The sequence below is a fragment of the Zootoca vivipara genome, chromosome 7, assembly GCF_965207765.1.
Source record: "Zootoca vivipara chromosome 7, rZooViv2.hap1.1, whole genome shotgun sequence".
Lineage (NCBI taxonomy): Eukaryota > Metazoa > Chordata > Lepidosauria > Squamata > Lacertidae > Zootoca > Zootoca vivipara.
Window position 1 is genome coordinate 57,053,533 of NC_142590.1, and position 13,445 is coordinate 57,066,977.

At 43.5% G+C, this 13,445-nt stretch overlaps 1 long non-coding RNA gene across 1 annotated transcript; it reads right to left on the minus strand.

Moving 5' to 3' along the window:
* Positions 1–4,931: 4,931 nt before the first annotated feature.
* On the minus strand, positions 4,932–9,113 carry LOC148685092 (uncharacterized). Its single transcript, XR_015951110.1, has 3 exons — positions 7,702–9,113; positions 6,466–6,537; positions 4,932–5,320 (listed from the first exon to the last, which is right to left on the minus strand). It is a non-coding gene; the product is annotated as an uncharacterized LOC148685092 (long non-coding RNA).
* Positions 9,114–13,445: the final 4,332 nt, after the last annotated feature.

A 13,445-nucleotide genomic window follows, 5' to 3' on the forward strand; every position in this document is an offset into this window, starting at 1 on the left:
TATGTTACCACTACATTATGGGACTTGTTTCCCCTGTGATCTGCATTTTTAAAATCACATTTTGATATTTATTGTCTGTTTTACGTATTAAATAAAGCTATTCTTCAGTGTATCTTGTCAGCTTGCCCAACTGAACAAATTTCATATCCCTAGAAGCAAACTATTTAGAAGGGTATAAAGCTTTGACAGAACAGATCTGGGTTACAAGCCTAAGTTTTCAATCTCCATCAATCACCACTTGAAACTGAACCTACAGCATTCAAAGTAGAATAATAATGATGAAATGATATAAGCATATAATGAAATGATATAAGCAAAAATTTATTATCACAGTTGCAGGTAATATTCTTTTTTTCTTCCTCATTGAGCATACGACAAAGGCATTGACACCAAACATTATTTTACATTGATATATTGATTGACTGGTCTTTCTATGGTCTTCCTTGAGGGTATTATGATGGCCTGTGCTTCAATCAATGGTTTTGTTGTGGGCTTTTATGTGAAAAGCATGATGGAGGTTTTGTGTGTACATTTCATCTGATTTTTTATTTAAAAAGTCTGGTTTGTTTGTGTGTGCACTTCTTTCCCTAGTTTTTCCTATTGACACAGAGCAGAGTTTCAAGATTTTGTAGCGTTCCCAAGTGATTAAATAGCTTTTGCTGTTGATTGTTGAAAGTAAATGTATTATCATCATTAATATGAGTGACACGAATTTACACTGTGATGTGATTTACACAACATAATAGGCCAAACCTTGACTTCAGCTCATGGTTAGTGAGGAAAGAGTTTAACCATGTGTCCTGCTTCAGACAACATGCTATGCCAAACCTTTGCTTAGCTCAGCACAGCAGTAAAAAGGAGCAAAGAGGAGCAAAATGATTAGGTCTTTTCCAGGAGCCCACATACTCACAAGGTCTTGCTAAGCTGAACAGAGAGGGGGACTCCAGCCCATGGCCCAGATTTGGCCCACCAGTGCAGCTGTCACTGATGAAATTCTTTCAGAAATTAAAAAAGCATCAGTGAGTGTTAACTAAAGGCTCATCCTGGCAACCTATTTCTAGAGCATTCATTCTTATTCATTTGCAATGACAATTTGTGTGCTGTTCAGCAGTGGAAGGCACACCCTTGGGAGGTCGTGGGCTTTCCTTCCTTGGAGGTTTTTAAGCAGCTGTTTGATGGTCGTCTGTCCTGGATGCTTTAGCTGAGATTCCTGCATTGCAGGTGGTTGGACTAGATGGCCCTTGAGGTTCCCTTCCAACTCTACGATTCTATGAGGTTATGTAACATTGTGTCAAGCAATTCCATGTTTTCCTGTGAGATGGTGTATTTTCCTGTCACTTTCCTTACCAGAAATAGCTCAATTTTTATTTCTGTTTCGTGGAAGCAGGTTTATTGCACAAGAACACCAAATCCACTGTAATTCCACAAGCTAAATTTGTTAGTATATGATCTAATCTACAGGAAAGCAACAGCTTGGAGGCAGAACTGTCATAGGGGCTTTCTGAAACATTTAATTATTCTTCTAAACTGTTTAACGAAATATCTCCCCAGCAGCAATGGATGTGAGTGAAGTGTTTTTTTCTAGAATTTGGCACCCGTCTACTGTTCATTTACACTGTTGCTGTTCAGAATTCCACAGAGCTACTTTAGCAAAATCCTGACTCAATGATTTTACTTTACCTGTTTCTAAAATATCTCCACTAGATGGACCCCTGACAGTGCTGCTTACTTTCTCCCAGCCAGACAGTAGCTACTTATCCACATGGTCTGAGCCTGATTGCAAGTATCTTACTCATGACCTGGCACCATTGTGGGTGAGTGCTGATTCTCTAATAAAAGACCCATGCAATTGGCCACTGAGTGCACAACTGTGTTGATCTCCCAGGTGTCCAAGAACTGGTCATAGATAAATTGCTTCCATAGGGCTGAGAAACATGTGCCCCTTATTTTCCAGGGACAATCCCAGATTTACAGAGGCTGCCCCAGTATTTGATCCCATAATGTCCCACTTTTCCCTAGGATGTGATGTCCCTAGGGAAAATATTAACTCTAATATCTCCTAAATCTCTGTGTCCTGAATCTGGACTGCTGTGTACCCAAAGAAAAATGCATATGCAATGAAGTGACAAAGATCACTTGGGCGGGGCCAGATTTTCCTTGATGCAGTAACTGTCAGAAGACATTTTGAAATCAAATGACATCAGAAGGAACATAAAGGGACTTTCTTACTGTGGTATCTATCTGGAAGGCAGCACAAATGAAGGCAAGCTAAAATCAAGGAATTGTGAGACTGGGCTGAATAGGCACTTTAATAGGCATCAGCAGAAGCCAGTTTAAAACGCCTCCGCTTAAAGTCTTGTGATGCTTTTAATCTTCATAAACTAAACACGGGTCAGCTGTGTCCTATCAGCTACAGAAAAGGTGCACACCACTTTAAAGGTAAAGGGACCCCTGACCATTAGGTCCAGTCGCGGACGACTCTGAGGTTGCAGCGCTCATCTCGCTTTACTGGCTGAGGGAGCCGGCATACAGCTTCCAGGTCATGTGGCCAGCATGACTAAACTGCTTCTGGCAAACCAGAGCAGTGCACAGAAACGCCGTTTACCTTCCCGCCGGAACGGATTTATCTACTTGCATTTTGACTTGCTTTCGAACTGCTACCGTGTTTCTCCTAAAATAAGACAAGTCTTATATTTATTTTTCCTCCAAAAAAAAACACCACAGCTTATTTTCAGGGGATGTCTTATTTTTTTAAATTAAGTATGGTACAGCGATCTACATTTATTCAATTATAATTGTGTGTTTGCTTATTCCCTAATTGGTAGCAGTCCTAAACATACCTTACTTACGGTACTTCAACTATGACTCACTAAGCTCACAGTAAACATTCATAGGATCCATCTCAATTCTTGTCACCAGAAGCATTTCCCCCTTCCCTCGGCCTTTTGATCGCAAGGAACGTGGACATGAAAGGTTTCGGACGAGGGAGGGGGATCCTGCTTCGGTGGAGATAAACTCTCTCACGCTCTCTGAATGTGGCAGGCGCGCAAAAACTAAAATAACGGGGGGGGGGCGGAGCGCGCGCGCGCTCAGCACCAAACTGCACGGAGAGGGACGGTGCAGCAACACAAACGGTGCGGTGCGGTGGGACGGACACAACTAGAGCCATCGGGATGGGAGAGCTGCTTCACTCCTCAGCCAAACCCGGCTTGCAGAACAGAGCGGGTTTCTGGTCGAGCAAGCTGCCGGCACCCACCGGGCAGCCAACCACGTCCCTGTCTGCACACACACGCTCTCCGGAAGGCGGGCGGCAACTGCTATGCCACGGCCGCCACTTCCTCTTGCACTGTCTGCGCTTCAGCGTGCAGGACCCGATAGACGCTGCAGCGAGGAGAGGAGGCGGTGGCAGCAAAGGGGGAAGAGGAGGAGGAGGCAATGGCCTCCTCCCTTTGCAAGGCTCCTCGGAAGCCTGGGCATGAGGCAGAACCTCGGGCCCGGGAGCCGCCGGCCGGCACTCACCAAAGGGAAAGGACCCGCGTCCCCTCGGCGCGCCGGCAACGCGGCTTGCGCGCCTGTCAGCTGCACGGCTGCTGCCCCCATTGGTTGGATTCATTCACGCCGCCTCCGCCATGTTCCTGGGGCGCTGCACATGGCCGGCCCGGCAGCGGGACTGGGGGCAGCACTGGGGGCTTCCGGTTCCCTCCACCTTTGCAGCCTCCTGACAAGGGAGCGGAGGGCGCGGGCGGTGGCTCACTCACTGTCTCCGCCGCTACCACCATGCTGCGGACCCAGCTCGGAGGTTTTGGAAGAGGGAGCAGGGGCGGGAGGTCCCGCTTCGGTGGAGATAAAAACTCTCGTGCACTCTGAACGCAGCAGGCGCGCAAAAACTAAACTACCGGTAACTAAACAGAGGGACGAAGAGCTTGCGGGGTGGCAATGGTGGCGGGGGGCACCCTCAGGAGCTCTAGCCAGGGCCATCTTAAGGGAGGTGCCGCATCCAGCCTAGCCTCTTCCTTGGCGCCCTCCAAAACTGCGCCTATCAGTATGGCTTATTTTCGGGGTATGTCTTTTATTTTATTGCCTCGAGAAAATCGTGCCATGGCTTATTTTAGAGGCACGTCTTATTTTAGGAGAAACACGGTAGGTTGGCAGGAGCAGGGACCGAGCAACAGGAGCTCACCCCTTCATGGGAATTCGAACTGCCGACCTTCTGATTGGCAAGCCCTACCTAGGCTCTGTGGTTTAACCCACAGCGCCACCCGTGTCCCTGAATGCCACTTTAGGCTGCATTAATAGGAGCATAGTTTCTCAGTCACAAGAAGTAATAGTTCCATTTCATTCTGTGCTAGTCAGACCTCATCTGAAGTACTGTATCTTAAGACAAACTGCAATAGATTCCAAGAAGAGCAACAAAGATTATCGGCATCACAGGAAAAGAATCTTATGAGGGATTCCTATGTGTACAGTTTGCCTGGGAAAGAGAACCTTGACAGGGAAAGGTAATAGCGCATAGAAGACAACAAAGACTTGTTTTCTGCTCACAGAGAACAGGACCTAATGGGCTTAAGATACAGGACTCTAACTGAACATTAAGAAAAATGCTTACTGATACAACTAATTACCTAGTGACGTGGCTGGGCTCTTCCTTATGATAACTTTTTCAGGAAGAAGTGAGACAGTTTTCTGTTGTTGATACTGTGATCCTGAATTTTTTGCACTGAGGAGGAGATGATCAACAACAGCCTTCACCAACCTGACGCCGCCCAGATGTTGTTGGACTACAACTCCCCTGGTGGGAACTGTAGTCCAGCAGCATCTAGAGGGTGCCCGTTTTGTAAAAGCTAGTCTACAAGCTCCCCTTCTATGCTATGATTCTGTAATTTCCATTGCTATACCTCTTGTCATCTCTTTCCCTAACAATTATTCCCTGTCATGCTGTTTGAAGTCCTAAAACGCATTGACTTCTCTGCAGTAACACTTAGTTGCTGGCATCTGTCTGTCTTGAAAGACAATGGAGTGTGCCTCTGGGGGTAAAGTCAAGCCGCTGTCTTAGCAGTACCAGGTGACCTCCCGAGGGTGCAAGCCTGGTTGGTGTGTATGGAGGTGAACAGTAACACTACAGACTCAGAGAGTAATATAGCTTTATGAACCTGCTGTTAATTGCTGCTCGGCTAAGCAACAACCTGTGGAAATTCTTTCCAGCATGTTGTCTCAGAATTGCAGGGAAGTAGCCACAGTACCATAGTGTTTTCCATAAGGGCTGTTGCTACTTGAATTTTTCTGCACCATTGTACGAAGTGCCAACTTTGCCAGAAGCATCCTGTAAATGATGATGCAAAATGTACTCATTAGACACAAAGTTGTTTCCTTGGAAATCACCATTACCTAACAGTTGGTTACATAACTACATTGATGGGAATTTTTTTAAAAAACAACAGAGCCTAGAAACTAGTAAACAGTGTCTGTGGATAAAGATACAGTGCCCCAAAGTATGTAAGGCATTGTGGGCTCCTGGTCAGAGTAACCAACAGGGTCACAGGAGATGAAACCTCATTCTAGCTCTTTTAGATAATTCAAGGCAACATCACAATGTTCTTCTCCACAGAATTTAGGAGTTCGAAGGAACATGGGAGGTAATCTACTCCAACCCCATTTGATGCAGGAATCTTACAAATGACAACATCATTGAATGGCCATCCATCCTCTGCTGACATAATGCCTAGCAAGGAAGAGTCCACCACTTCCCAAGGCAGCTTGTCCCACGATTTCTCCTAATGACAACTTTTTCTTTGCCATTTCCACCCATTGGTTCTTGTACTGCTACCTGGGGCAAAAGAAAACAAGCCTGCTCCATCTTCTGTATGAGACCCCTTCAGATGTTTGAAAAGAGCTATCATGTCTCCTCTTGACCTTCCTTTCTCAAGGCTAAAGAACAAGCCCTTTCTCATTGAGATTTCTTCCAGACATCTTATAATGCTGGTTGCTCCCCTTTCGACACACACTGTAGTTTGTAAGTTCCCTTCTTAAAACCTGGTGGCACCCAGAATGGGATGCAGCACTCCATTCATGTTCCAGAAGGCAAAGACAAGGGTCATGATCCAACCATCATTAGGAACATTTAAGTCCCATATATCTCGACAGAATTGCTGAGGATGCACACGTGCTTAGCACTCTCAAATAATAATTTGTTGTTGTTGTTTAGTCGTTTAGTCGTGTCCAACTCTTTGTGACCCCATGGACCATAGCACGCCAAATGCTTCGCTTTGGATGGTGCCCAGCAGGTTATCAGATTACATGCAAAGCCTGATAGTTTTTTGTTTGTTTTTAACTTGAAGGCTGTAGCTAGGTGTTTCCCATCACACCTGTAAACAGTACATTGCAAGGCAGATGTGGTATCTGGAGGCAGAGCTGTGTTTTGCTTTTCCTTGTGTTTTCTATCAACAAAGCTGTTGCGAAAATGCTGACCTTGATTGCCACTGGTGGTAGAATGAGCTGGCAGGTAGTTATTTGGATCATCAGACGATTTAACAGGGAGTCCTGAAGCACAAGTGGGGAAGAAACAATCATTTGGCTAAAATACAGAAACTAGAGACATGGGAGGGAATGTGGAACTGAGCTGAGAATGAAGGCAAAGGGATGAGAGGGCATCTGGCTAGTTCTGATTTACAGCTGATATGAATTCATATGTAATATTAGCACACATTCACTAAGTCTTTGACCTCTCATTTATATTACTTCCCCTTACACTGACTACAGTGTTTGATCATTTCATTTGCAGCTTGAAGAGTTTGTGGCTGTGGCTTTCCTGCAGCTACTCATTCCTCACACTAGTTTTAACTTGCCAACTCAACAGACCAATCAAAGCCCCAAAACAGAGTCTGCTGGAGGAAAGGGAATGCAAAGTCAGACACAATGTGCAATCATCAATGTCATTGTTCCATAACTCTGTTTAGCTCTGTTCACAGAGGTAGGCTCTAGGCAGGTTTTTTTATTTTGTTGTTCAAACACTTCTCTTGTGTAACTCAGAATCCTTAGGTGGAAGATAATGGAGTTTATGTCAGCAATGCCCTTTAAGGATTGGGCTGTTGCAATCCAACTGGTTGCTTACGTCTGTGTCTGCCTTTGCTGATTATTATTTTTTAAAGTTTGACATGCATTGTTTGGAACTCAGGTAAAGGCACCTTGACAAACAAAATGGATATCAAAATCTGCAGATTGGTTATTAACAGAAACAATAGCCATAAATCAGGAACTTCCTATATCTTTATTGACTGAAAACATTTTAAAGCCCCCTTTCGAGATAACATACATGGTTGAAATAAACAGAAACATTTAACAGATACAAGAACAGTATTTTCCAGCAGCAGCAAGGAGTCAAATAAATCTCTATAGTCTCTCCAAATTAAAATCATTTAATGTGGCACCTGACAGCCATCAATTTTGACACTAGGCAAATTTATGTGAACATTGCTAAATTCAAAAGATGACTAGAGATCGGATCTGTGGCATGATTTTTGACTTTCCATGTCTACACTGTACTAGTTAGGGCTCAGTCCCTGGCATCTCTAGGCAGCACTGAGAAAAGGCAACACTATTCAAAATGCTGGAGAGCCACTGTCAGTCAATGTCTGAGCTAAATGGGCCAGGTGATCTTGGTCTACTGTTCTTAGCAGAAACCCTATGATCCTATGATCTACTCACTTCTTAGCAACCAGGCAGTTCTCCTTTTACCTTCTTCAATGTGTAGAAACCGACCCAAAGGAAACCAAGCTCCTGAAATCAATGTAACAAGAGAGTGCATTGTAAATAAAGTATAATCAGAACATCTTCAGTACCTGTTTTATATGTTGTGCATAGAAACAGAAAAAGTAATCCTGAAATATCAGGTTGCTGTTTTTAGGAATAAAGTATGACTGTGAACAGTCAGTTTGATCTCTGTGCCCTGTGGGGAGTAACTGCTGCACCATCAGGAATAAACTGGTTCAGACTTGTGATTTCTATATATGGGTGACTTTGGCAAGATTTATCACCCTGCTAAATACACACAGCATTCCATTGCTGATGGCAGATCCAGGATAACTGAAATGCAGTGACATGAAAGATAAGAGCTAATACAGGGCTGTCTTCAAGTTTGCAAACACACACCTCTTCCCGTGCAAAGCGTGACAGGGGACACCGGATCCTCTGTCTTATTTCTCTGCTCCGCCACACTCTAAAAGTGGGCAAATGGGAGGAACCGCCCTGCAAACAGCAAGGAGAGTGAGGAGAATGGTGCAACGCCATAGACAGAGGAACCAGAAATGGTACCACGGATGAAGGATGAAGGTCAGCAGTGGCAGCAAAGACATGGCAGCGGATTTTTGATTGCTGACCATGCTGACTGGTACCACCAGGCCTGGCTTGTTGATCTGCTTGATCTGGAGATATAGTTGAAATTTCAAATTGCATTTGACCCATGAACACCAATACAGACTATGGAAAGGGCTTACTGAGCCAGTTCTTAGGGCATTTTCAGACCATGGCTATTGTCAGGTGGGATCCATTCGCATAGCAGCAAATTCAGGTTGTGGAAGAAGAAGAAGAAGAAGAAGAAGAAGAAGAAGAAGAAGAAGAAGAAGAAGAAGAAGAAGAAGAAGAAGAAGAAGAAGTAGTTTGGAATTTGATATCCCGCTTCATCACTACCCTAAGGATGTGGGTGGAGCTGTGGGTTAAACCACAGAGCCTAGGGCTTGCCGATCAGGTCAGCAGTTCGAATCCCCACCACGGGGTGAGCTCCCATTGCTCGGTCCCAGTTCCTGCCAACCTAGCTGTTCGAAAGCACGTCAAAGTGCAAGTAGATAAATAGGTACCGCTACAACAGGAAGGTAAACGGCATTTCCGTGTGCTGCTCTGGTTCGCCAGAAGTGGCTTTGTCATGCTTGCCAGCTGTACGCCGGCTCCCTCGGCCAATAACGCGAGATGAGCGCCGCAACCCCAGAGTCGGTCACGACTGGACCTAATGGTCAGGGGTCCCTTTACCTTTTAAGGAGTCTCAAAGCGGCTAACATTCTCCTTTCCCCTCCTCCCCCACAACAAACACTCTGTGAGGTGAGTGAGGCTGAGAGACTTCAAAGAAGTGTGACTAGCCCCAAGGTCACCCAGTAGCTGCATGTGGAGGAGCGGAGATGTGAACCCAGTTCACCAGATTACGAGACTACCGCCATAGCTGCCAAGTTATCCCCTTTTTTAAGGGAAATTCCCTTATGCTGAATAGGCTTCCTCACGAGAAAAGGGAAAACTTGGCAGCTATGGACCACCGCTCTTAACCACTACACCACACTGGCTCTCTTAGAGTGGATTTGGTGCTACCCTGCCCCTCCAAAGCAAACATTTTTTGCAATAAGTGATAAGAAAATGCTCTCTCCAGGAATGTCCACTCAAACAAATCAGAATGAATGCTCAATAAATAACCACTATTGTCTAACCACCCTTCAAAATTTGCGCCAACAAATCAGGATGAGTACTCAATATATAGAAGTCATCTGGAAGCAACCCTGGTATAAGGGGCATAAGAATAGCACCCTCCACTTTGCCCCATATTTATTCCTATGCAAGTGCACAAGACCTAGTTCATACAAACAAAAGCACCTGGAACGACTGTGGAATCTCTGTAGTCCTTTCTCTTATAAAGAAGCACTCCACCCTTCTAACAAATACTTCCTTTCTAGGTAGTAAGAGAATCAAGTTGTAAATGTACATGTGACCTTAGGACAGAGCTGTTAAAACTTGCAATACTCAAGAATATTCCAAAGCAAAGGCAAACACTTATTCAGAGAAAATGAATGGACAAACAGAAGCAGTGATGTTTAACATTCAACGAAGTTCACATGGTCTCCAAGAGCATTGACAGGTCCCATGAAAGAACAATTAGCGGAAACTATTTCTGATCCTGAGAAGAGAAAGAAAGGGAACAATTTTTAACAATCCTTACACATGAAGTTTTGAAAGGAGTTTATGTAATTCAGTCAGTATGGAAAATCCTATATGTGATGGTTAAGTTGTTTTTTGATACGGGGGTGACAATTTTCTCCCTTGTTTTTCTACATATTTTAAAACTAGTAAAGTCTATTTTTTAAAATGGGTAGGATAGATTCCTGATGTTGCTTTCCCTTAAAAGCTCATGCAAGTACTGTATGATACAACGGTTTTACTATGTTTCACTATATAGCCTGCTCCACTGTCCAACTTCACAGATGAGTCCTGCATTTGAAGGGCTATCAGATGACAGCCCTCTATTGGAAGGCATTCTCTGTCTAAAGAACTGTCCAGTCCAAGGGCCTGTCCAGTCCACCCCCATCGTTCTGCTCGGACACTGAGGTCCAGTGCCAAGGGCCCTTGCTGCGAAAAGCCAAGTTACAGAGAAGGCAGAAGGCCTTCTCAGTAGTGGCACCCGCCCTGTGGAATGCCCTCACAGATGTCAAAGTGAAAAACAACTACCAAACTTTTAGAAGACATCTGAAGGCAGCCCTGTTTAGGGAAGCTTTTAATGTTTAACAGATTACTGTATTTTAATATTCTGTTGGAAGCCGCCCAGAGTGGCTGGGGAAACCCAGCCAGATGGGCAGGGTATAAATAATAATAATAATAATAATAATAATAATAATAATAATAATATATTATTATTATTATTATTATTATTATTATTATTATTATTATTATAGAGCTCATTCACTACTCGTCCCATGCTTAGGTAGCACAGGTCTGAGTGACCTTGGTTTTATCATAGTTAATTTTTAGATGCTCTTTTTAACACAGCTGTCCAAATTTGACTACCATTCTTCTAAGTCCTTTTTTATTCTGAGATAGCAAAACTAAATCGTCGGCTTAGAACAGAATTGGCACTTTATTATTCCCAAGGGTGGGGGTGCCATATCAGGGATGAGATTATTTATATAGCAATTAAATAGGAAGGGTGCCAGTGTACATCCTTGCTTGACACCTCTGTTAACTGGAATTACCTGTGAGAGGGTGACTTGAAGGCCCAGTCTCACTTGCAATGTAGTTGATGGATGAGCCAGAAAAGTCTTTTATCGATATTTGAATGGGCCAGTTTGTTTTTTCAACTGTCCCATGCTTTCCAGGCACAAAGTTTGAGCAGCAAATGTTTGTCCAGCATTTTCCCCACGAAAGCCCACTGAATTGGAGCAAACATCATTCCACTGAAACCCGGATTGGTGATTGCTCCAATTCAGAGGTAAAGAGCAGGTTTCTCCAGGGAAATGTAGCAGGACAAGTAGAAGTATGGTATGGTTTAAAGACAAAGAACCATAAAAAGGGAGACAGGGGCCTTGGGGTTGCCCAGAAATATTTAGCATTTCTAGTTCACAGTTCCTGTCATATTTGTTCTGTATACTAAACATATTCAACCTTCCAAAAAAGGAGTATGTTTTAGCTAACTCCGCCATCAACACTTCTTTTCAGACTGATTACAAATAATAAGAAGACAGGAATGCCTGCCGTGCTCTGGTCCATAGGGTCACGAAGAGTCGGACATGACTAAACAACAACAAAAAATAATAAATATTTGGACTTTAAACCAAGGTGTGTATATGTTTCTAGTTCAGTGCATTCATGTATACATCGTTACACCTTTTCTTTACGAGGTTCCTTGAAGACTAAATTTTATTATTCCAGGAAATGGACATATAGATGTGAGTAATGTATAAATAGCTACGGTATGTAAACCAGCAGAAAATCTAGCCATCACCTCCAATCTTGAAATAAAGGGAGTGGCTAGTCGGGACATGTTTTCTCTGATCTCTCCCCCACATACACCTTAGGGTTGCTATTCCCCTCCTGGCAATAGTTCCTGTGCCTTTGACAGCTGCTCAAGTATGGAGGTGAAGTGAAGGGGGAAAAAACTATTTTGCCATGCACTGTGAAAGACATAGAAGCTTGACAGACAAAGGGGTGGCAGTGCTATTTTGTACAAGTCTAAGGCTATGTACACATTAGCAGCTTATTTGCATGGTGTTGTCAGAGCTGGCCCACCCAGGAGGCCAGGTGAGGTGACTGCCTCAGCAGCAGAATCCCCTTGAGCATGTTTTGAACTATGGAAAGGCAGCATAGAAATAAAAGTGTGTGTGTGTGTGTGTGTTAAAATGAAACACACACAGTTTCATTTTAAAATGAACTTTCCAAGCAACAGGAAAATTCACATTCAAATACCTGTGCATCCATTAAGTCACATTCTCTTAGCCTAGCCCTCATAAAGCTGTTGTGAGACATAGTCCGAGTTCCACAAAAGAAAGGTGGAAATTAAATAAATGCCACATTCCTTTACATTCTTTTGTAATTTGAAAAGCGGGAAGAAGTGGGAGTAACAATTAAGAATATGCAAACTTACTGAGATGATAAACCTTCACTATTAATTATAGCTGCCTAGAACCAACTATGATGCTGGCTTTTGTCACAACACTGTGAGTTCCAAAACACAAAGAGGTGTCTAAACAAGTTTGTGTGTGGGCAAAGGCGTGTTTGTTTTCGGTATCTGCAGTCCAGCCTAACAACCTGACAGCACCTATGTGAACAATTTCAAGGGTTCAGACTGAGGAATCACTAGGTACGTGAATGTTCAGGAATTCTGTCCACCCACATGACAAGGTTCTGCAGGCCAGTGTTGTGAGGTAAAATAAGACATGTGCACCAGGTTAAAGCTGAGCTCAGCCTAGCCCAGCCCAGCACCATAAAGTGTGTTGGTGGATGAATTCCTCTTTACAAGGGAGGAGACTCCAAATTGTAAATCAAGCCAGCTCATTTCAAAAATATTACTCCAACAAATGGGAGTAACTTCCCCCAGAGCCAACCTGCCTACACACCTTATTCCCAATCCTGTATGAATATGTTCTTACCAGGCCTAACCCTTTGATGTATGGGAGTGTTCTCAAATTTTATTCAAACAAACCCCCTTAAAATCTAAGTAAGGAAGCTATTTTGGGGGAAGAAAAAGAACTTTGAAAAATGCAATGCCAGGTGTAGCTTACATCCAGTACCTAAATGCATATTATCAAAGGGGGAACAAAACAGAGATTGCAAAGCATTTTACAAATTCAAATTGTGCATATACCAGTTGAAATTGTTTAGGAGCACTCCTGAAGAAGAATGCTAACATGCACTGGGCTCAAAAAATACTCATTCCTTTCTCCTATTATTGGTGGCTTCCTGATTTTGTTCTCCAGCCATCTTCCCAAAATAATGATCACCTCTGTCTGGTAAGTGAATTAAGGGTGTCCAATTATATGAGCTCTATGCAGCTGCAGCGGTCTGTGAAGCACAAGGCATCCATTGTGTTCAGTTGAGCTGTGATATGAACTAGAGAATGCATCCTTAAAATAAATGAAGTATTTAATCCTTGTTAGCTTCCTTGAGCATCCACTGGAAAGGCAGAACATAGATATTAAATATCT